This window comes from Sebastes fasciatus, chromosome 14 (assembly GCF_043250625.1).
Source record: "Sebastes fasciatus isolate fSebFas1 chromosome 14, fSebFas1.pri, whole genome shotgun sequence".
Taxonomy (NCBI): Eukaryota; Metazoa; Chordata; class Actinopteri; order Perciformes; family Sebastidae; genus Sebastes; species Sebastes fasciatus.
Window position 1 is genome coordinate 28111061 of NC_133808.1, and position 24273 is coordinate 28135333.

General features: G+C 40.4%; 1 long non-coding RNA gene across 4 annotated transcripts in view; it reads right to left on the reverse strand.

The window, feature by feature from the left end:
• Positions 1-24273, reverse strand: part of LOC141781829 (uncharacterized) — a 132126-nt gene that overhangs the window by 51853 nt on the left and 56000 nt on the right. Inside the window, exon 1 of one of the 4 annotated variants that reach the window (XR_012596957.1) lies at positions 15674-15688. The exons of 2 other annotated variants lie outside the window; for them this stretch is intronic. This is a non-coding gene — a long non-coding RNA (uncharacterized LOC141781829). Of the gene's footprint in view, positions 1-11694; positions 11710-15673; positions 15689-24273 lie in introns of those variants that run through there. One more of the 4 variants, XR_012596956.1, reaches the window with a different exon arrangement.

Consider the following 24273-nt stretch of genomic DNA (forward strand, 5'->3'; position numbering starts at 1 on the left):
CAATAAACACATTCTCAAACATTAAGAGCTTATCCACATTAATATTCATATCCATGTTTATAAATAATAATATAAGCGTCACTATATGTTAGACATGCTAACTGGTGAGCGGTGGCCGTTGTCTCATTGTTTCAAAGCTGGAATAACCACCCAAGTTGCGCAGCAGTTCGTGAAATAGTCACAAAATTGAATGTATTGATTAATGTACATGGACACGAATTTCACATCTTTTCAAGTAGTTTTATTTTGAAAAGACTGGAGCGGGAATCGACACAATTGTCACATGTTGCTGGACACAATGAAGCTGGTGAAGCATGCAGATGTCAACACCATCAAACATATCTCAACACATCTATAATGATTAGCCAACAGGCTAACATGATGTGCTAATAATTAATGGTCTGACCATATTCGTGTAAATGAACATCTGTAAGTTGTGTCTCTGGCTTGAGTCACTGATGATGTAATGGTGAATTCCCAATTAAAACCCAGTAGTTGGGGAGGGGACTTTCTACATGAAGGGACACAAAAATGATAATCATAAAGTAGTGATGCATTCCCTCGTAACATCTCAGTATGATGCACCATATTACTGGAGCGGCTAAATTATCATAATCATTACACAGTTATTTAATTTAGAAACAATCATAGTTAAATCAGGAATTAGCAGGTTCTTGTAACTGCCTACAATTGTTGTAAGGTTAAATGTAAATTGCTCAATTGTTGAGTACAGTCAATGCTTACTTAAAGGAATACTTCACCAACAAAATTACCATTTGTATATAAATTACTCACCCAGTGTTACTTTCAATTCTTGAGGAAAACTTCATTTTGCCTCCACGGTGAACGGAGAATCAAGAAACAGAAAAGTCTTGATGAATTGAAGTGAATGGGGTCCGCGTTTAATGACAACCAAAACACCCATTTACAAACTGTCGCACAACTCGTGCAGTATAATACAAGTCTCATTTATCCAGTTGTATGCTCAATACTTCCGAAAAACACGCATCTTTGCTAAAACCTTACTATTTGAAACACTTTGGACAAGTAGTGCACAAGCCTGAGACTGTTTATGCCAAGTGTTTTAAATAGTAAAGTTTTAGCGAAGACATACGACTGGATAAATGAGACTTGGGTTATACTGCGGGAGTTGTGTGAGAGTTTGTCAACGGGTGTTCTGACATAGTTCTTCTGTTGGTAAACACATTTTTTTCACTCTCCGTTCGTTCACCGTGGAGGCATGCGAGGCATGTCAAGAACTCAAGGTAACACGGGGTTGGGATAACTGATATACAAATGGTCATTTCCAGGGTGAGGTATTGCTTTAAACAACCTACTCTCTTCTGCCGCTTTTTATCTTTAGATAACTTTCCTCTTGGAGAGCCGATGTTATTTAAAATGGCTTAAAATAAAAGCAAAGAACAGCCCTAGTCAGACTGCTTCTCTTCTAATTAGCACTTTTTACATTTCTTTACAGTCTTATGTAACATTTCAGAACTGGAGCATATTCATACAACACGCTATCTTTCCTTAATTTTGTATCTGGATACCATAAATAGTGGACATTAGCATTCTTTCATCTGCTCCACAGACTTTAGAGGAGAAGTGACATAAACAAAAAAGAAAATTAAATGAATTTCATGTCAATTGTCTGTAAATATATACCTTTTTATACATTGACAAGTGAATTTCACACTTAAGAGACATGCTGGCAGACGTGGAGCGGAATAAAGGAGCCGTGAGTGAAACGCTCCCCTCATGTATCTCTGTATGACACTGGTACACTGGTTAGGATGGCAGGAGATGACGGATTGCGAGCGCAGCGCAGCAGCATCCGGTAGACATGAGGGGTAATAATCCCTCTTCTTACAGCTCAGCGTCTTTTTCCTTTTCTGCACAAATGCCTTTCTTGCTTCCTTTTCTTTCCTTGCTTGTTCTGTGACATTTCGTTGTTTGTCCGCATATTTTAAAGAGCATATACAAATACATTGTTTTGAATTATAAATTGTGCCTGTATGGTTTTTTACTATTAAAGAAAAGTCGAATTACCTCGTTTAAAACAGTTTAAATTACTTACATGTATAAGTATTAAACTCGGATTAAGGGCAGGTTCAGACTACATGATATCAGGCAGATTACAGTCCGACACGGCCGTCGTAGAGTGCCGGCTTGGATCGGGAATGACGACGACTGGTCTGCGCGACACATTGATCATTTTATCCCGTGTAATGTGTCATAGTAGACGACAACCGTCGCCGTGTCCTGGACGCCTCACGATGTCCTGACAGAAAGTCTAGCATGTTTGATCGTTTTTTTTATTCTTCTGCTTCGTGTTCTGTCGTGGCCGTGACTTTGACCAACAGGAGCACAGAGTGATCTGCTGTAAACAATGGCGAAGCGAAGCTGTAAGATAGAATTGTGAAATGGAGGAACAATTTGTAAAGCTATTGCAACAACACTCCAGCCTTTTTGAAGTTGCCTTCAGGGACTACCTAAACCATATTTGCCAACCTTGAGACCTCAAAAATAGGGAGGATTTCAAAATCAAACTGTAGGAAAAGGAAAAAAAGGTGTGAAACATTTGCCATAAATCGGGATAAATATGACACCGGGAGAAAACAGGGAGACGGCAATGAAAAACGGGATTCTCCCGGGAAAATCGGGAGATATATGACCGTGACAGACTAAAAAAAGTGGTCAGGGACCGACGTGTAGTCCGTCAGTCTCTTGGCCAAGTCACAACAAGAATTTATGACTCTCTATCGCCCAATCTGACATAGTGACCCTCGTAACCGACAAAGATATTGTGTAGTCTGAAGCAGGCATTACACATATTTCGAAGAAACTGCCTTTATAAAAAGCACAATTTCTTATGCATTTGTTTATCTAGAATATTTCCGAAAAAAAAAATTCCAATGTCAGCATTTGCAACAGGTGGTAACATTTCAGGTGTACATGAAGCTGATGTGTAGCTTTGATTACAATCTCCAATTAAAGGATCTAAATGCTGTCGGGGTTAAGAGCAGTTGCTGCTCGGCTTCAGGCAGAAACAGTTGAACCGTGGACAGCTGACAGGACTCAGGTCGGGGAATTCCAACAACGGTAACACACACACACCTGTCCACCTGCACACACATGCAGTTATGTATTTGTTAGATTCCCTCACGCTCACACACATATACACTAATGAAAACACAACACACACACACACACACACACACACGCGGCTGTGACGGGTAATGTAACGGGACAGGTGGGGTCCCCTCTAATGAGCCAGACTCACCCCAGACAGGATGGAAAGGCTTGGTGGGGCACAAGAAAAATAAAACACTGTTGCTTTAAATCAGGTCTGTGTGATGCTGTCCATCTGAGGGTGGGATGGAAAGAGGCTGATAAAAATGCTCTAAATATCCTCCTTCCTCCCCGCACCATGCCCACATCTCTCACCTTTACATGAAAACAAAGCTCTCCAACAAAGATCTCCCACAGAATAATAAGAACCCACACATCTGTCGTTAAATCTTAAAAAACAAACAAATGAAAAGCTTGTTTGACACAGCTTAATGCTCTGTGCTGCCCCTCCGAAGCTGAACTCAGCTGAATCAAAATGTCACCAAGCTCTGTAATGCCTCTCTGCCCTGAAATGGGACAACATCTCATTGACTTTTCTCTAGTGGCTTCTCCATCAGAGCGGTGAAGGTTCAACTAGCTACATCATGACGTGCTCATGGATCAGCGGGGACGAGGACACTTGTGTCTGTCACACAGTACACAACTTTACCGGCTGGCTCTCTGCAACCGCCCAACAATCATCACAATAAATGTAAAAACTCAGAAAGAGAACATACAATAAACCCATTTTAAAGCCTTTGTATTCGTAAAATAAAATGATTTGTTGTTTATCACTCATCCACCAGTGAGACAGTCAATACAAACTACTAAAACAAAACCATGTGAACCAGTTGTACATGCTTGTAGCTGATGTATGATCAGCCCTGTCTCCTAAAAATGACGTTCTCATGCAACGAAACTGCACCGTGAATTACATTTCAAGGGAAACATATTTTGTTGCAAATCACTTTTTTTTTTTAACGTATCACAAATACGTTTGTAATGATCCGCATAGGGAGGAATCAGAGGTGGACGAGTCAAACAAACACAGGACTTTGACCCAGGAGACAGCTGTTCGTGTCACCGTTCACTTATTTGAATTCACGTCTGTAGCTTAATAACGTAACAAATGTAGTCATTTTAAGCTTAAAGTTGTGTTGCCTAGACCTAACCAAGTAGTTTTGTTGCATTTTTTTGTTTGGTTTTGTTTCAATTCACAACTTTAACCACGTGTTTAAAACTGTTTAAAACTGTTTAAAACTGTTTAAAACTGTTTAAAACTGCGACCGTAACCTGGGAGGAAATACATTTCCCTCATAAGGTAACTGAGAATGCAGTGTAGATGTATGGGAACATCATTTTTGTAGGAGACAGGGTTGTGTAGGATATAATGTCTTCTCTTAAAGCTGAAGTAGGCGAGATTGGAGCAAATATGATTAATAAAAGTTATTTTTATAAATCGCTATATCGTGACAGAAGTACATGAAACAGGTAACCTGAAAAAAAATCATGTGTCTCTGTGTCCTCCTGTTTCCTCCGGTGCTCTTAACGGCATCTGCAAGATTTCACAGACCAGAGGAAAACAAGCAGTCAGAGCTGATCTGAGGTCTGAGGTACTGCCACTTTAAGGCATTACCTTTTTCTCTTTATAACATATGTCATAACGACAACAACCTTTCATGTTATAGTAAGTAAGTTTGTTGTTTGTAACAAGCTACATAGTGATTATATTTAGAAACTGGAAAGTTTTGTGATATATGAGGTGATATGTTGTTACCAAGAAAAGTTTCCAGTTAACACTTTGTATGTTGTAATAACAATAAATGTGTTTATACTAGTGTGAAAAATATCTTGTTATAATGTGAAAGGGATCTTTGGTAATACATTGTCGTTGTTTATGGTGCTGTAAAGGGCTTTTAATCAAATTATTTACAAACCTGCCGGTGTCATGTTATGTTCCTTTTGAAAATTTCTGCAAATAAAAACGATTGCTTTACATTGACTTTGTTTCACATAGCCTATATTTTACAGTTTTGCTAACCATTGTCCCATGCAAGTATATTTTTGGGATATTTTCTTCCCTTTCCACACATCAGTTTTCTTTTTTCCTTTCTGTGCAGTATAAATCATAATTGTACAAAAATGAATGGGAGCCAATGGTTACATAATATTTGTAAAAGTCAACAGCATGGTTTGTGAAATCATTACCTGTGATATATAAAGTATAATTGACTTGTAAACGGGCAACAAGTGCAAACATCATGAAACTTCCCCAGTTGATTACTTTCATTAAGGCAATTCCTTTTTGTATTACAAGTTTTCTGAAATGTTATGGTAAATATGTATGAGTTATTATCTTAAGGTAACTTTTGGTGAATTTAGGAGAAATCTATAAAATGTAAATAGACTAAAAAAGTAAAATAAACACCTAAATGTGTATTTTGGATGTTTTCTTTCCACTAGTCTGAAAGAAGACATGTTATGGAAGCAAAATAGCCCAAAAATCATGCATAAAAAATTATGTTTTTACCTTGGGTGTTATTACTGTTAAATTAATTGAAATATATAAAAATGTGCAGCAATTCTGTTTTTCTGTGCACGATGATGAAATAAACTTGGACGCTATAATGAGGTCATCACCTCTGTAACAGTAGAAGTTGAAAGGCATTGTTCAGCATGTGACGGAAGCCGAAGCTGACGTCGAAACAACGGCAGAACATCAAAGATGTGGATGTGAAGGAGGTTCGAAAGGTAGAAAGAAGAAAGAGAGAGACGGCGGAGCATCTGAAAAGTTTCCAGCACTCAGAGTGAGAGGTGTGTTTTCAGCCGGGACACGAGCTGAGAGTCCCCTCTGCAAAGAGAAAAACGGAGGGGAATTCCCTGTCCGAGGTGAAGGGAAATCACACACACACACACACACACACGCACACACATATGTGTACGCATGCATGTGCACAAGTGTTATTTTTTCACATTATTTCCCCGTCACTGTCACACAACCATATGAGCTATTATAGCATTATGAATAAGTGTAAGATTGACAACTGCTACAATCATATGGTGCATTTAAGGTGATGTGTGTATGTGTATGTGTATGTGTGTGTGTGTGTGTGTGTGCGTGCGTGCGTGTGTGTGTGTGTGTGTGTGTGTGGTGTGTGTGTGTGTGTGGTGTGTGTGTTCTGGGTGGGAGAAGACGTTGGTTTGTGGTGAGTTTCCTGTCAGTGAGAAGTTGATGGGACCACCCTTCTCTCGGAAGAGGAGGGGATAATCCCCCCCCTGATCCTCCATGTGTGTCTCCTGATATGAAACGAAACTCGCTGCCGTTTCCTCCAATCGTATCTCTGTTTTGGAATCATTACCTGCAACTTTTTATCTCTACAATAAGACTTTTATTAAGACTACAATTTATTTTGTTGATCTTTCCTTCAAGGAGTTTCATTTATTCTGGCAAAATATGAATTAGTGGCTCCGTCGCTGCATGTTGAGCAGCCAGGCTTTGTTTGTTCAAACCCACTCAGTTATATATTTAAAATTCTCTCTAAAGTGTCCAAACAAACAAAATATGTAAACTTTTTTGATTTAACTCAGTTAAGTATAATATAGCTTCAATAAAGGGTTGCAACAAGCAGATGTACAGTATATATGATACAGGGTTTTTTCTAAATTTCAAGGAACTGAAGGGGAAGTTTTAACAGAAAATGTTAAATATTTAATTATGCTACTATGTTTTAGTGAAATTCTCCCTTGTTTTTTATTTTCTCTGTCCAATAACATCACAATGATGCTGATGGAAAAGTGTGCTGCGAAACATTCACACTCTCTGTGTCATTTACTGTCACCGTAAACCATCCCAAACTTTCCCATGGACAATCCCTTCATCAAAAGACCTCAACTGTGAGATGCCTCGGCGTTAACACGCAAAGAAAAAGTACCTTTCTTGGCTAAAAGAAGAAAAAAAAAAACACCCTGCTTTCAGAACACGATGTGCGCAAACTATATCTGATTTCTTTGATAAAAAAAAGCTTTGTTTCCTCTCAGCTGTTTGCTCTTTAGCTCCAAAGTCAAAACACTGGAGGTCGTTTTTTTTTTTTTTTTCAGTTGACGTGAATAGAAACTGCAAATCATCTTCATCAATGCAGATTTTGTTCTATTTAAATGTCACTTTATATTTTTGTGGTTTATCTACGCAAGAACCTCAACACGTATTAGTAATAAAGTTCAAATTTATCATAAACATACAATAATATTTGCCAAGAAAAAACGAATTTAGAAGATATTGCTGATAAGTTTGCATTGGTAAAGCAACCTTTCCTTCGCTGTGTTGATGCTTTTGGCTCTATATGTATGTATATATATAATATGTAAATATGTGTAACTAGGAGAGTTGCAAATGAAGCATTGTAAAGACCCCTTATTTGTCTTTGTGTTCACATTTTCCTGTGCTCGTTTTTATGCATGTCAGTGCCCTAGACCCCTAATAATTTATCATTATTTATTGTCTTTGTTTAACTATGATTATTTTAAATTATTTGTATATTTATGTTAATTTATTTACTTATTTTCAGTGCATAATTTAAGGGTAAAACATAATTTTTCATGCATGATATTTGGGGTTATTTTGCTTCCATAACATGTCTTCTTTCAGACTAGAAGAGAGAAAACATCCAAAATACAAATTTAGGTGTTAATTTGTCTATTTGCGTCTCTAGATTTCTCCTAAAACATTTGATAATGTCTCATTTGCATATTTAAACATAACATTTTCAGAAAACTTGTGACAGAAAAAATAATTGTCTTAATGTCAGTAATCGACTGGGGAAGTTTCATGGTGATATCTATTAGTTAACTCTTTTTTTTTTTTTACCCTATTAATCTGTAGTGTCTTTCCACTTCAGTAACACTTACATCCACCAAACCTTCCAGTTTCATTCCTATCTATATTCTGAAGGTTTTTACTGAGGGGTTAGTTCATTTATCATTCATACCCTGATTTATAGAACATTTTATTCCTAAAAACATGGTGAAAATTGACTTTTTGAATGGCTGTTGACAGTATTTTCTGATTTATGGAGTGGTACAAAGAGATTTCCAAAATTCCCTCTGAAAAAACCTTTGACTCTAATATGTCAACAAAATGAAACAAGAATTATGAACCTGGCTTTATCCAATGTTCAGATTTCTGCTCTGATAATATATGCAAATTAGCACAAATTTGACAAGAGAATGACTCATTTGCATATTTAAACATATATTTTCAGAAAACTTGCAATACAAAAAATAATTGTAAGTAACCAACTGGGGAAGTTTCATGGTGATATCTATTAGTTCATTTTTTTTACCCTGTAGTGTCTCTGCTGTATACCCTCTGAATGTTATCATGGATGGGGGGGCGGAAGGGGGATATCCATCAGTCCAAACGTGTTTGTAGTGGATTGTCAATGTTGTATTAACAAAATTCAGAAATAAGCTTTGTTAAAAGAAGAAGACGAAGACGGAGACGAAGAAGAAGGGAAACTTTAATATCTGCAATTCATGTGATAAAATGACTACATGTCTGCTGTCGGGGAAATTACCTGTAAGCACTCAAACACTTGTAAAATGATGCACAAAGCATTGATGGGTTTAAAGTAAAAACAATTATACTGTAATTACAATGGGAGAGACCATGAACCGCATCCCAGGAGGCAGTACTAGGTGTCTCAACGGGGAGCACTTAGAGGACAAAGAAACCGCACCATTAGTCCCTGTGCTGTTATACAAGAAGGTTGATTGGTCAACGGGTCATAACTGCTCCACATCTGTTCTATTTAATGTGCAACAAGCTTTACTTTATGTCCCTTAGCTCGTGATGCATTAAATACAGTGCTTGCCTTTGTCTAAAATATGGATGGTACTTGTGCCCTCTCCGTGACCCTGCTCACCCTGACTTTAGATAGATAGAAGACATCCTGCTCTTAAGATTGACATATGTATCATGACACACACACACACACACACACTCAGGAGAAATGATTAACACAAGGACCATAATCTAATCACGAGTTGTGACCACGAGGATGCTTCCCAAAGGATGTGCACATGTATTTGCAAACAGGATGACAAAACATATGAATATATGATGATAAACTGTCAGTTTACTTCCACAATGCTGATGAAGATATGAGAGATCAGCTCCTTCTCATCCACAAGGCGTGAAATACCGAGTCGGCGTTTGGTACCGCCGCAGAAAGCACCCTTCAGCGCCGGTGTGAGACGCACCAGGCGTTCCATAAACAAAATAAACCCATCTGCGGCAAAAGTATAAACGCTCCGACAAAGTGCAACCAGGAGTATGGTGACGTAGTTTAAAGACACACCGGGTGGGTGGGAGGTGAGGTGGATGGGTCCAACAAACGCAATGCTTTCATCCAGGTGACCGCTGTTCGTGTCCTGTGCGTCACGTTACAATCAGCTGTTCGTTCGTGTCCCACGTTCACAACGTTCAGTGACATTTTCACGTAGTAGTTTTGAGCCGAACTATGTAGTATATGTAGTAACTACAGTGGTTGTGATGCCACCACGGGCGTGACAAAGCGCCGGTATGTGACGAGTTGGGATGAGAACTTTTTGGAGAGACAGTTGCTTTTTTTTGATATGGTGTTGTGAAGAGAGCTTTCTTTTATCATTCCTTAATAATGATTCTGATCATTTACATGTTTATATTTTTCACTGATGAAAAGTTAATGAATTTTCCATCTCCCAAGAAGACCATTTGTTTGGATGAAACAGTTAGAGGGAACACGGTGCAATACTTCATCAAGATGTTCAACTGTTCAAATTTCAGCGTAACTGATGACTCAACTGGCAGAACAACGACGATGAGACTCTTCCTCCTAAAGTCATTTAAAGCTAGGGGTCGGTCATTTTGAGAAAAGATCAAGAGTATACTAGATTCTAAGAATTCTTCTACTTCTTGGTCTTTTGGCTGCTCCTGTTCGGGGTTGCCCGAATCGATTAAAATATTTAATCGGGATTAATTGCAAATTAATCGCACATATTTTATCTGTTGAAAAACTCTAAGTGAGATTTGTCAAGTATTTAATACTCTTATCAACATTGGAGTGGACAAATATGCTGCTTTATGCAAATGTATGTATATATTTATTATTGGAAATCAATTAACAACACAAAACAATGACACATATTGTCCAGAAGCCCTCACAGGTACTGCATTTAGCATAAAAAATATGCTCAAATCATAACATGGCAAACTGCAGCCCAACAGGCAACAACAGCTGTCAGTGTGTCAGTGTGCTGACTTGACTATGACTTGCCCCAAACTGCATGTGATTATCATAAAGTGGGCATGTCTGTAAAGGGGAGACTCGTGGGTACCCATAGAACCCATTTACATTCACTGATCTGGAGGTCATAAGTCAAGGGACCCCTTTGAAAATGACCACGCCAATTTTTCCTGGCCAAAATTTAGCCTAACCTTGTGGCGTTATTTAGCGACAAGCTAGTATGACATGGTTGGTACCAATGGATTCCTTCTTTTCTATTTTTCTAGTTTCATATGATGCCAGTATCTTCACTCGAGCTTTAAAACTGAGCCCTCTGAAAGATCGATTGTGTTAATGCATTAAAGAAATTTGTGGCGTTAAAGTGAATTTGCGTTAATGCCAAATTATCGCGTTGAATTTGACAGCCCTAAAACGAAGTTTGGTTGATTGATTGATTGATTGATTGATTGTGGAAGACACAGGTGACGAACAATGAGTGCATGGGCAGAGTGCACGCAGCCAGTCAGGCAGGTCGCTTATTGCTGTCAGGATGCAATGAGAATTTCAACTAATATAACAAGAAACACCACCAACCGTAGCTTTAACTGAAGAAGTAAATTCATGGTAGCAGCTTGGCTGGATGATTGCCTTCTCCTTCCACACAGGCTATTCTACTCTCCCACAGAGTGAATTCATTCTCCCATGTGTTTGGACGGCGCTCAAGCTCAGCCATTGACACAGTGCCACTGCCAAGCAAGACAAAATGCTTTGATAACCAAATGATTGTTAATATGTTATGAAAGAATATCCAATTAATATGCAGAGACATTCGATTCTATTGACTCGCTCTCATTGCCGTTACCTTTCTTTCTTTTGACATCAGACTTTAGACAAAAACACAGTTCATATCAGAGCACCGTCGAGGACTTTTACTGTTTACTTTCAGGTGTTTATTCTGATTGGCAGCAATCACAACAAGCTCTCGGTGAGTAATGTCAGAAAAAGAGAGAATGAGGCTCGCATCGAGGCAGGGAATGAGAGAAAGACTCTAAAGAAAAGCAAGAGTAGGGAAAAAATGAGTGAGAGAGAGAGAGAGGTGCTAGGCCTTCATCATCGTTCGCCCACACATATTCCATCCACTTCTACATCACTCCATTACCTCCATGTAAATGACAGCTCTCTGTGTCCCGCTGAGGGGAGAAAAAGGCCTATTAACACCACAGCAGAGAAAGCCCGGGCACTGTTCAGCCCACGCAGAGTGGTCCTCCTTCACCCTCACACTCCCACACACAACTCGTACATAGCCTACACACACACATACTCAGCTGGCGGGGGGAAGAAGGGCGGATGCGAAGAGGCGGTGGGCACGCAGGATAGTCATTCAGTAGAAAGGCTGGTCCCGAAGAGTTTTCTAATCTGCCGCATATTAAAGCAGAAAACAAGATGAAATCACTCGCCTTGTGCCTTGATTGTTGGAGGATGTGGGCTCCGACTGTAGGCAGAGTGCCTCGTGGGTAAATTAAGCGTTACGAATCAATCTGCCTCTCCTTATTTTTCTCAGTTTCTAGTCTCCATTCTCATCACTCAGGGAGAAAATGTGTACCACGGTGGCTGACACAGTGGTGCGTATGTGTTGTTAGGTGACATTACGGAGCACACTGGAGGAAGTTCCCTCTGTTGTGATGTCAGTAATTCGTGTCAAAGACGCTAAGGCTGCACGATTATGGCCAAAATGCTAATCACGATTATTTTGATCGATATTGATATCACAATTTTTCAAGGATTTTAGCGACAACATATTTTTATTGCACTTTCACTACACAGCTGTGCTACATTCCTCCTAATGTACAAATTAGGGCTGCACAATGTTGTAAAAAAACTGCAATTTGCAATATTTTTTTCTTCTATATATATATTACAATATTAATAAATACAAGAATATTCACCCTTCCTCTTTGTTAGCTACATTTTAAAGTTAAATGCTTTAATGTGGTGCATTTCAAGAGCAAAATTAGTAACAATAAAAGCTAGATAAACAATTTTATGCTCTTAATTTAATCATAAACACATTGGTTGTATAGATAATATCTATACCTGAAAGTGAAGCCAAAACATCTCCATCACCGGCTGGTGGCTGGCTGTTAGTTTAGGAAGCTCTTGATTTGATATGCTGCAGCGTTTTCTATGAGCAGAACATTTTAAACATCAATATCGCAGGTGATCGTGTTCATTTAATTGTGGGAAGCCAAAATTGTGATAAATATTAGATTAATTGTGCAGCCCTACAAGACGCACAAATCCTCGGCTCGTTCGTAAAGTGGTACACATTCGCACTGGACTGTGACTGCCATCCCTTCACATGCAAAAGCACCCAGATACCCCGTCCACTTCCCTTCCATAATATTATGGAGCCGGTGGAAACATGGGATAATATTTGGAGGGGGAATGGAAAAGACAACGGCAGATTATGGACAACATTCATCCCCTCTCGCCAGCCCCCTGAGCTGTGTTTGGGTTGCCGCTGCCCTACCAAACCACGTTTGGAATTTCTGATTGCAACGTCAACACGCGCATGTGTTTTCTCGCTTTCCCTGCATCCAGTGCGAGGAAAACTCGTGGCTGCAGGGAAGAGAGTGCGTGACCATCACTCACACACAGCACACCTTTATTCATGCAATCATAAAGCTTCCCCGACCAGGTTTCAAGGCTACGGAGCCAAACTATTCATGTGGAAATCCATGTGCAGAGATTAATAAACTGTAAGGCGAAAGAAATTACTTGGAAGACCACTCACTAAAGATGCATTCATGGGAACTGGGAAATACAGACCATGACCTTCAGAATAAAAGGGCTGAATGCAGAACTAAATAGTCGGTGTCAAAAAAATAGTGACTATGCTGTAACGTGTCCAGTACGCTGCAGATAACAGAGTGACAATCAGCCACCCGGAGCAGTGTATAATTATGCTAATTTGAATTAGACACTGTGCAAGCTCTCCTTGATCGATAAAGCACAAATGTGAGGATAAAGTTCAGGCCAGATGAGCTACAATGACAAGTAATGATAAGCTTTAAAGGGTAACTTTGGTATTTTTCAACCTTATTTTCCCATGTTTTTGTGTCTAAGTGACTAATCGGGACAACAGCTGGAGCCGCTAGCCGCTAAAAGAACTGTAATGTAATAATTTTTGGGCAACCTGGTACAGTTTACGTCCACTAAAGGTGCTTGTTTTTGTCACCGACAGGCTCATATTGTTATTATAAGTGTCTGACAACATTACGGAAAGGACCCTAAAGAGAAATAAAAGACTCGCTCTGAAATCTCGCGTTGCATCCACATTGTCAAAATCAACTAAATATTCAGCCATGACATTAAAAATCTTTTAGATAACACTAAGCTACGCTTTCTGTACTCCAACACAACAAACTCTGACAACACCAGCTCTCCTCTCTCACTCACGTTTCCACCATTGTCTTCCAGCAACAAGTCATATGACACAATGACAAACGGAAAGCGAAAGCTAAGAAGAAGGTTTTATTTCTCTGTAGGGTTCTTTCCATAATGTTGTCACAGGCTTATAATAACAATCTGAGCCTGTCTGCGGCAAAAACAAGAACTTTTAATGGACGTAACGTTAAAGTGACGCTCGTTTCGCGGCTGCCGGATACAGCATTCTCCCTCAACACTGGACCAATTTCAAAAAGTGTTGTCCCCATTAGTCAGTTAGACACAAAAAAGATGGAAAATAGGGTCCAGGTTGAAAAATACCAAAGTTATCCTTTAACTATCAGAAAGGAATTGCACAACGGCTAACATGATGTGACTGGCTTATTTTCAGTTTGTTAGCACACACACGACACAGCAACCCTGTCTCCTAAGAATTATGTTCATATACCACTCATTTTCAAATATGCTTTGACCGATTCCATTTCTTTATCAGCATAATGAGGAGATATGAGCATAAAAACACCAGCACACATCTATGCATGTGTTAGTTCGGGATGTGCCTTCTCGTGACTCATGACACGCGTTGTTTGCTCACAGATTGGTAACTATGAGATCTACGACTGATCTAATTAATGAAGACATTCTGTTGTTACATTGTTCCTGCTCTGGCTCAGCACCCTGGATGATGAATGAGCTTATAGCTGCACACGGGGACATCATCTGTTGATGAGGAAACATTTGTTCATACTGAACATATCTGCAAAATGTTCACACGTTTGTTCTCCTAACAATATCCGCTCGTGGCAACTAAAGCATGACTGACATTTTGTTGGTTATGTTTTGGCAACTCAAAGGACTTTGTTAACCGAGTTAAGCTGTTGTACTAAATGGATTTCAACTCTAATCAACAGTTATACAACAAACATGACAAATGTCAGCTTTTAAATTCCATTTCATGGCAAGAGCGCCGCCCTCTTGCAGTACTCTAGTCTGTGACGTCACAAGGTTGGTTGGCTCGGCTGAGTTACACAGATAAAACGGTAGAGACCTTGAAAGAGTGACGGAGACTGAGGAGACACAGGACAGAAGAAAATAAAAGGGAAGACACTATTGTATTGTTTCTGGATGTAAAAGGGAGTTTAACAATGTTATAGCCAAGGACAAAACAGTCCATTTTCATAAACTGCTGCTGAAACGGTGATCAGTAACGTTACTGCATCGCTGGCTCGTGGTATTGACAGACACTGAGTCCAGCTGTAGCTGACTGTCTCTCCATCTCCCGTCCTCTCCTGTCTCTGATCACTTGTCTCTCTCCTCCTCTTCTGTCTCATTCAGGCCGTTCAAAGACAGTCACTAAGAAAATAAATGCCAAAAGCATTACTTTACTCTATAGCCCATGTTATAGCATTTGTTGACATGTAATTGCCACTAGCCAGCTAGCTACGGGCTCAACCTTAGCATACCAAAACGACGGTCACAAAGAAAACTTTTTTTTTCTTTTGTCTGATGTCAATACGTACATGCTGCAGTTATATCAGAACTGGAGAGTATTTAGTCACTGAAAGAAGAGCAAAGAACGGCACTGAAGGCTTTTCTTGATGGAAAAGATGTTTTCACTCTTCTCCCGACTGGCTTCGGCAAGAGTTTGATTGACAGATGGGTCATCCAATCACCTGCCAAGTATTTTCTTTGAAAGTGCCTGCCCTTTTCCAAACAGTTTCCAAAGACGGCTTCTCAGATGGTTCTGTGTAACAAACCATCTGACAGGGTCAGGTTAATCTATCAATTTATCAACTGCTGAAAAGGCATCACACATGTCTAGAGGCAAATTAAAAAAAATATCATAGCCTTACTTTTTCAACCCAAAGTGTTGACCGTCTGACGGTCCATCCAGGAAACCGCTTGAGGCAAACCAACGCTGTTACATTATGCAATGGTGTCACTCCAAAATGGTGGCTCGCTAGCTAGATGGCTAAGTGGAAATTATGAAAATAAAATTGTCATAACTGGTTTTAACACCTTTTTTAAAAATCAGATTTCAGGCAAGGTGGTTTTTCTAATATATTTGGTTCCAAAACATGCAAGTTTCATGCCCTTTTTAAGTTTTAGGGAAAGATGTGATCTTGGTTAAATACTGAAAAAGTCGATGATGACACAAAACAAGACGTATTCACTTTCTCAATACTGAACTAAAATATGCATCTTTCCTTAACCACAGTGCTTTGGGTAGCCGACCGGGTCTCTGTACGCCGACCGTTCTGTATGTGACAGTATAATGACGTAACACTTCCTGTACCATTGAAAAAAATCCTTACAGCAATTATGTTTCCTCCATTCTGAGTACCCATTCAGTAGTATATAAATATAATCTTTAGGTTTGATGGTATAGTGTTTTCACAATTTCACTATTTGTATGTGCTTTCATGATGAATAAATATTGCATTACATTTCTTAATCTTTCTGCATATTCTGGACGGCTTCAAAATGAATCTGTACTGTTTTTTTCCGAGCACATGGATTGATAAACTGAATGCACGGCTTAGCAACCTGTGTGCACAGATTTTCTATTTTTCTACCATATGATGCATGAGCTCGGCTGTTCAAGGCCGTTTGCAGCTTGTATGAACGATTTTCTATCGCCGTCCTTCCGTCCTCCATTTGTCCGTCTTTCCCATCCTCCATCTGCCTCACTCGCCCTCTCTCTCTCTCTCTCTCCTCAGTATGAACCTATACTGTATGTGCAGGTGTCATCTCTATAGGAGAAATTAACTAGAGGTTGGATGTCATTGTCAAGGAAATAGTATAGGAACAAAAATTGTCAGTTGACATACAGTAAACAACATTTGTGTGTGTGAGAGAAGAAAGATAGAAAAAGGAAAGGCAGACTAATAAAAAAAAGTGAGAAACATGTTTAAAGACATGTGGAGGTAAATGGTTGCACACACACACACACATATATATATATAGACACACACACCATGCAATGTGCGGAGAGAGACATTCAAGTTAAGACTGCCTTCATGGATCACTCTCACTTGCATAAAGAGGGACAACTTTACTGAGCGCAAGAGAAGAAGAGCGAGGTGCAAAATGAGGGACAAGTTGTTTTTTGATATTTCTTTCCACACAAAAAAGCAGAGAAGTTTGAAGAGAGAGTGAGAGGAGAGGGTTTGTAGAGCAAGAGAGGGGAGGAGAGAGAGAGAGAGAGAGAGAGGAGAGAGAGAGAGAGAGAGAGAGAGGAAGAGGAAGGGGGAGAAAGACAAGACGAAGGACACAGAGAGACCGACAGATGGAAGAGAAGCATGCAGCAGCAGAGAGGAGGAGGAGGAGGAGGAGGAGGAGGAGGAGAAACAAAGCGTGTTGACTGAGGAAGTGTGCATGCCATGCGGGCCATGTGCTCAGGTAGGTCCCATCTACATCTGCTCTTTCAACGCACGTCTCCGATTCTCACTTTTTACAGCCTCTTTCTCGCTGCTTCCGGCTCCCTTTTTTTTTTTACATAAAAAAAAAATCAATAATAACACAAGGTAGGACTGTCTTTTTATTGTTGCTATTCAGGCTTTAGTATTCAAAATAGTTTTTATGTGTTTTCACTCACTGGCTTCTTTCCACTCAGCTTTTTAAATCCTGTGCAGTGTTGTTGTGTTTTTGGGGGGTTTCATGATTGTCAGTGGAAGTTTTTGTTTCAGTGTTGCATGATGTGATTTGCACAAAAAAAAATGTTCATGTTAGATTGATGCCACAGATGTAGCACAAATGAGGAGATTTTATTCAGATCTCACTGTCTCCTGCCATGTGTGTGTGTGTGTGTGTTTGTGTGTGTGTATTTGTGTGTGTGTGTGTGTGTGTGTAGAGCTGTGATGGTCTAGTATACTGTTAGGATATTGGCAGGACTGAGGAATGTGTGAGACTTCGCCCCAGATCTCTTTGTTCCCTCTCTCTCTCTCTCTCTCTCTCATTTTCTTTCTCCTTTTTTCTCTCCGGGGTTGCACACACACTACACACTACACACACACACACCACACCACGCGCACACACACACACACACACACACACACACACTCACAGTCAAACCAAACTCTTGCAGAAAACCAGTTGAAACTTCCCACCGGCAGGAGAGAAATGTCTGGAATGTGATTATCACGTATTTGTGTTTATTTTATCACTGCGGGTCGCTCGCAAAGCAAAGAGGAAACCAGATCAGGCGCATGCCCGGCACTTAGTGTGAAACTGTGTGTGTGTGTATGTGTGTGTGTGTGTGTGTGTGTTGACATGTGTGTGCTCAGTGGTGGTGGTGGTGGGTGGGGAGTGGATAGGGTGGGAGGGTAAAGAGTGAGAGCTATTTGGCAGTGCACGTGAGTGTGTGGGTGGTTGTGTGGGTGTCAGGGTGAGTGGGTGCAGAGCTCTCTTTGAGTGAGAGCACATGTGACTCCAAGTGTGTGTGGGTGTTGAGTGCGTGCGTGCATGTGTGTGTGTGTGTGTGTGTGTGTGTGTGTGTGTGTGTGTGTGTGTGTGTGTGTGTGTGTGTGTGTGTAGAAAGGTGAAAAGTATGTGTGTGCAAAGGTAAGGTGATTTGTGTGTTTCCGAGTCGGACCGAGCACCTTTTGCATCAAAAGAAAGTGGAAGGAAAAAAGAAAAATCCACTCCCCCTTTCCATTTCCATAGCTCTCTTTTCTTGTTGTATATGCTCATTTACACGCATGTACACACACACATACACACACACACACACACAGTTCAGGCGCCTGTCAAACCCAGCGCATTCCTGAGCGCTCGAACACACAGAGTCTGAATGGTGGGATGAATGCGGGGAAATTCAGCTGAAACGTGAGGACAAAAGCCAGGGGGACATTTAAGAGGGTTTAACTCGGCAGAACCCTGGGAATCAGGGAGGAAACACGCACACGCACGCTTACATTAATGCATGCTTACACGTGCACTGAAATGCGAATAACTGCTATACATCCACACACACACACACACATATGTACAGCTGCGGCTCCAACAGGCTGTTAGAGCCTGGAACAGAGGGGAATTCCCAGGGAGGAGACAGTGAAAACACACTACACCTCTGCCTTCATATACACAATGGGCCCAACATACCAGTACTGAGACACACTGGTGGAGGTATAGTAGCCTTACCCAACACCACTGCGGTGCACCAGCGATTTCAATGGTAAACCGTTGACTTCTACGGTACGCTACCGACTTGAATTTTTCGAAACCACCAAATAGCTCAAGGGGAGCTCTGCGAGTGACAAATTCTCAAAGAATGACGGAGCGGCGTGGCTCGTTTTTGTGGGCTTCATGTGTAAAAGATCAACCAGGACTGAGTTGTCAAATAGGCTTGTAAAATAGCAATTGGCCAAGTCTTGAGATAAAGCAACTCAAAAACACTCTGAAGTGCAGCTTTATGAACGCAATTAGCGACGGAAAGAATGCCACTAATGTCGCACTTTACAATGTTTCCAGCAATTTTATCAAACTTTTTTCCTACATCTCTTTTCTGCTGCCGTCATGTATTAATGCATTATCAAATGAAAACATTGCCCTTGCAAACGTCTTTATCTCGGACTTCAAAGCGAGCCCCGGTATCTGGAAGTTTGGCGATTTCGTCAGGTGTTTGTCGTCTGCCGTCCAGGCAGACAGAAAAGAGAGTTCAGTGGACGTTGCAGGTCAACCTTTTTCCCCCGGTGCCTCTGATGTCCTGCTGCATGCTCGCTTCGCTGTGCGTATGATGTGTGATGGAGGGAGGGGGCGGGGGGAGGATGGGGAGGGGGGGTGCGTTTGCGGTTGACCTGGAATCAATATTGCTCACTCACAGTCAGATCAATACAGACGCAGAATCAAAAGCACAGCCCCTCTGCTGGGAAATATGAAGGGGAAAGTATGGGATTATCCCCAATCGCTTTGCATGTCCTGCAGCGGCAGATTGAGCTCATTGTAAATTGGCGTGTATGTCATGATTGAGTGTTAAAACATACAGCTATCTTCTTGCATTGAAAGCTCAATTTATGTACGATTTTATCTAATTTTTTTCATATGATTTTCCATTAATTTATTGGATTCAGCGTGAGAGAGAAATACACACTGTACTGGATTTATTTGGCTCACGATGACACAGCAAAAACACATCTGATTTCCTGCTTATCTGCTTCGATCATCAGTGTTCATTATGACCAAACAGTAGATTTAAAGGTCAAATTGTGAATTTCAAGAAGCAGCATTGAGGCGAGATTCATGACAAACGACAAATCAAATTAGAGCGAATTTAGTCAAACGTCAAAAAGCTCTCTGTAAGATATGAGAAACCTGTCACTCTTTCGTCAAGGCGACATCTTACGTCATGTGTGACCTCAATATTCAACAATGACCCCGTCGTGCAAAGGGTTAAATTAATTTCGTCATGAGGTTTACAGAAAATAACTCTTAATGCATAATATTTCTGGGAAGTTTACATTGAAGAAATACCCATCCCAAAGACCAGAAACTGAGGTCATAACTGTACTCATAACCAGATAAGAGAAAGAGTGGGCTCAGTAATTTATTCAGGGAATTTCACAATATGAACCCCCAGTCATGATGCTGGTAATATCGTCTCGTACCTCCTCAACCGTGTGCCGCCGGTGCAGTGAGAAGAAAACAAGCAAGTGAAAACATTTGTTAATTTCCCAGATTGCTGTATAGCAAAATCACTCTCGCTCTCACACTGAGAGTGATGAGACAGCCTGCGAGAGAGAGAGAAAGAGAGAGAGAGAGAAGGGGAGGAAGGAGCAGGTGAGCAATAACAGACCGTCTCGCACATTTCACAGGAAATTTATACAAACGCAGACGCATAAATTTAAGTGAGCAGGTACAATCCCACTGCAGGTGTATTTCCCCAAAGACACAGATCTCAGTCAAGATATGATTAGAAAATGTTTCACATTTGGTTTGACTTGAAAACATGAAGGGGAGCTACACTTTGCTCATTTAAATTCACTGCATGTTTTAGTTAATTTGTTAAGATATCTTGTCGAGCGTGATTCCTCGCTTTTCAAACTGGTTTTTCTGTGAGCAATTATGATTTAGTTAAAAGTAAAAAAATTAAATGGCACAAGATAAAAGAAGAAGCTGCTCTTTAAAAAGGTTCTACGATAATGTCAAATTTTAAAAGCATGAACGTGTGCGTCTGTGTGCAGAGCTGTTTGGTCCTGGAGCGATAGAACAGAGGGGTGCCCAGGAGTTAGCATTTCACAAATCCTAAATTAAATAGATGCAGATAATCGACGTCTTTCTTTCTGTGTGGATGAGAGAAAAATCTCTGACAGACGATTCACCTGTTGTGCTTCAGTGGAATTGTTCAGCTTGTGCTCAGATTGCTGGAGGTTCACTGGACCCCCTACTTTTTTTGGGGACCATTGCTATTTTATATAAAACCTTTATGCACAAAGCAAAAAAAAAATGTGAATGTTATTCTGTCTAGAGCTCAAGACAGAAATGTTCATTTATATTTGAAAAGTGTGAGATTTGTCCAGCAAATGTTGCCGTTTCTGTTCTCATCATTATCAGAAATTAAGGAGAGGAAGGAAAATTAAAAATGCATTTGGAAACTTCTGTTTTTTTGTGGTTATAATATCAAATATTTGTTAATTTGACTTCATAGGATTTGCATTCTTGCAGTGCATGATGCTTTAATGAATCAAAGTGCTTCTGCTGTTCAAGAACACATTTAATTTATGGATACTCCTTTTTTTTTTTTTTAGCACGCAGCCTCTACTATAGAAATTTCTCCTTCCCCCCCTTTCTCTGTCACTTCTATTCTTTACATGCACCTTTAGCTGTTGCTACCGGCACTCAGCGGCAGCACTATTCAGCTTATTGGGGCGCACCGGGGACGGTCCCCAGAGGAGGAGGGGGGGGACAGTTTTTTGGTTCGCCATGCAGCCTCCACCTCCACCAGAGCCAGTCAGTCAGTCAGTGGCATTTCCGAGCGATCCGGTGAAAAGCCCCGCAGGCAGGCATGCAGGCAGATAACACAGAGAGAGACACACACACACACTCACAGAGAGAGAGAGACAGAGAGGGACTCACATCAGATGAGTAATAAGAGCAGAATATTACTACACCGATCCTCCTCCTTCCTCCTGCATATATCTGCGGCTGTCTCTGCTTCATTTACGGAAACTTTTTGTTTTGTGTTCAGCCGTCGGTGATGTTTTAGTTTGAGCCTCTCGTGTGTTTCTGTGTTGAACGGATAGATCCAGGAGCGCTGCGCTCGAGGAAGGTGGCTGCAAACCGGGGCTGCTTTTTCTTCTCCAACGCGCTGCGCTGCGCAACACCAAACAACAACAGGTACTATTTAAACATTATCATCTGCATACATTTAAATGTTTAGCTTATTATTATTATTATTACTATTATTTGTATTATTATTATTATTATTCCTAGAAACAATGTGATGATTAACAAAGTGAGAGATCCATGCACAAGCTTTTTACTATAATTTGACTTTATTTGAATTTATGTATGTAGTTTTTACGCGTTTGGGCATTTGTTTGTGTGATCGTGCAGCAGCAGTGTGGTGAGACTGTTGATGGCATTGCAACAGTGTGTGGTCTTCTCCGGCTCTCTGGCAAGACCATTGTGCACTCTTAATGTGCGTGTGCGCGCGTGTGTACGTGTGCGCGCGCAAGCCAGAGAGAGAGAGAGAGAGGAGGAGAGGGGAGGTGGTGGTGGTGGTAGGCTGTGTGAGTTGGGCTGGAGGAAATTCTTGTGTTTTGGAATGCGTTTACCCCGGGGGAGACCCCGTGACTGCGGGATAGACAAGGGGAGCAGAGAGAGGAAGAGAGACATACAGAAAGAGAGAAAGAGAGAGAGAGAGAGACATACAGACATACATAAAGAGAGAGAGAGACATACAGAGAGAGAGAAAAGAGAGAGGGAGAATTGAATCCATGCTGTTAGTGCTGTTTTTAATGCAAATGTCATACTATGTGCAAAATAATCAACAATATCATTATAAACTATCAACATTTTTAAACATTTTTGTCTCTGTAGAATATAATTAAAACCATGCGCCCTCAGTTTCAGATTGCTTTATCCAACAGGGGGCACTTGTGACACATGTAGCTGGATCTCACTGGTTATTAATGTGCCTCTAATGTCTATAGTCTCAATTCTACATTTATATATTTACAAATGAGCATTCTTTTATTTGTTTAATGTTGCAGAACTTGGTATTCATCGTGTATAAAAAGCACATTAGGCGTCTGCAGAATTGTAAATTAATTTTGCATTTTTTGGCTCGGATGATAACTTGCTTTTTAACAGTCACTGCAAAACACTTGTCGCTGCTCGGTGAAATAACATGCATCTCCAAAATGTCCATTTTGCACAAGCTTTGTGACGATGCATCCTTCAGATGATCCAATGTTTTTTTTTAAATGTCATATTAGGCATATGAAGTGTTTTATAGTCCATAAAGGATATTTAATCCCTGGGTTTATCTGAAAATGCAAAACAAACTCATCAAATTTGGAGAACATGGTTTTCACTGCATAGCAACATTGTGTTAAGTGATGTTCGTGAGCAGGAGCTCATGATGCATCCATCACTCCACATGTGTGTGTGCAGTTAAAATAAAGCATTATCTGCTGTGATATATCATGAATTTCCAATATGATCTGAATGTACCTTCAGGCATTGAGTATTCATGCTGGCATGGCAGGAAATATAGAAGCAGGCTGAGCATTTTAGGTGGTTTTGGTGTGCATTACAAAAGTTGACAGTGTATGTCATCATACTGTACTTGAAACTTGGACAGAAGTTAGTGCTTGGATTCACTTGTTTTTAGCGGACAGACTGGGGTTAGCATACCGGTTGGTGTTGGACAGAGAACAATGTTTCTGGAACAGCGCTGGGGACGAGAGGGAGAAGGGCTGCTAAACGCTCGCCCACACACAAATGTGAGATATTCTAATGAGCAATCTGGCCCTTCTGAATATTATTCCTCTTCGCAGTACAGGCATCCTGCAACGTGTGACATTGTGCGAGTCCATCAAATTTTTTTTCTTGTAAGAAATGTTTCGTAGATGATTTTTAGCTGGATGAAGGTGTGAGTGATGAGAATATATTTGAAGAGGTATGATGTGAGTGACGTGCTCCTCTGAAACCTGTTCTTTTTCGCAGCCTGAACTCTTCGTAATGATGATGATGATGATGATCAGTGAAAAGATGAGGAGTGCGATGGAAGGAGGCTACCGTCCTGCTGGTAAGAATCACACATCATCATTGATTTGATGCAGAAATAGTGTGAATTTGGGTTCTCAAATGGAAAAGTTAACTCTGGCTCCTTGTTAAATTGAGGTTTTTGTTAATGCACTTTTGCACTGAAGGTCTCTTCCACACTGCAACCAATGCATCTACTACATCTAAAACCATTCATCAGTGTCCTTTCATTAGATCTAAATGC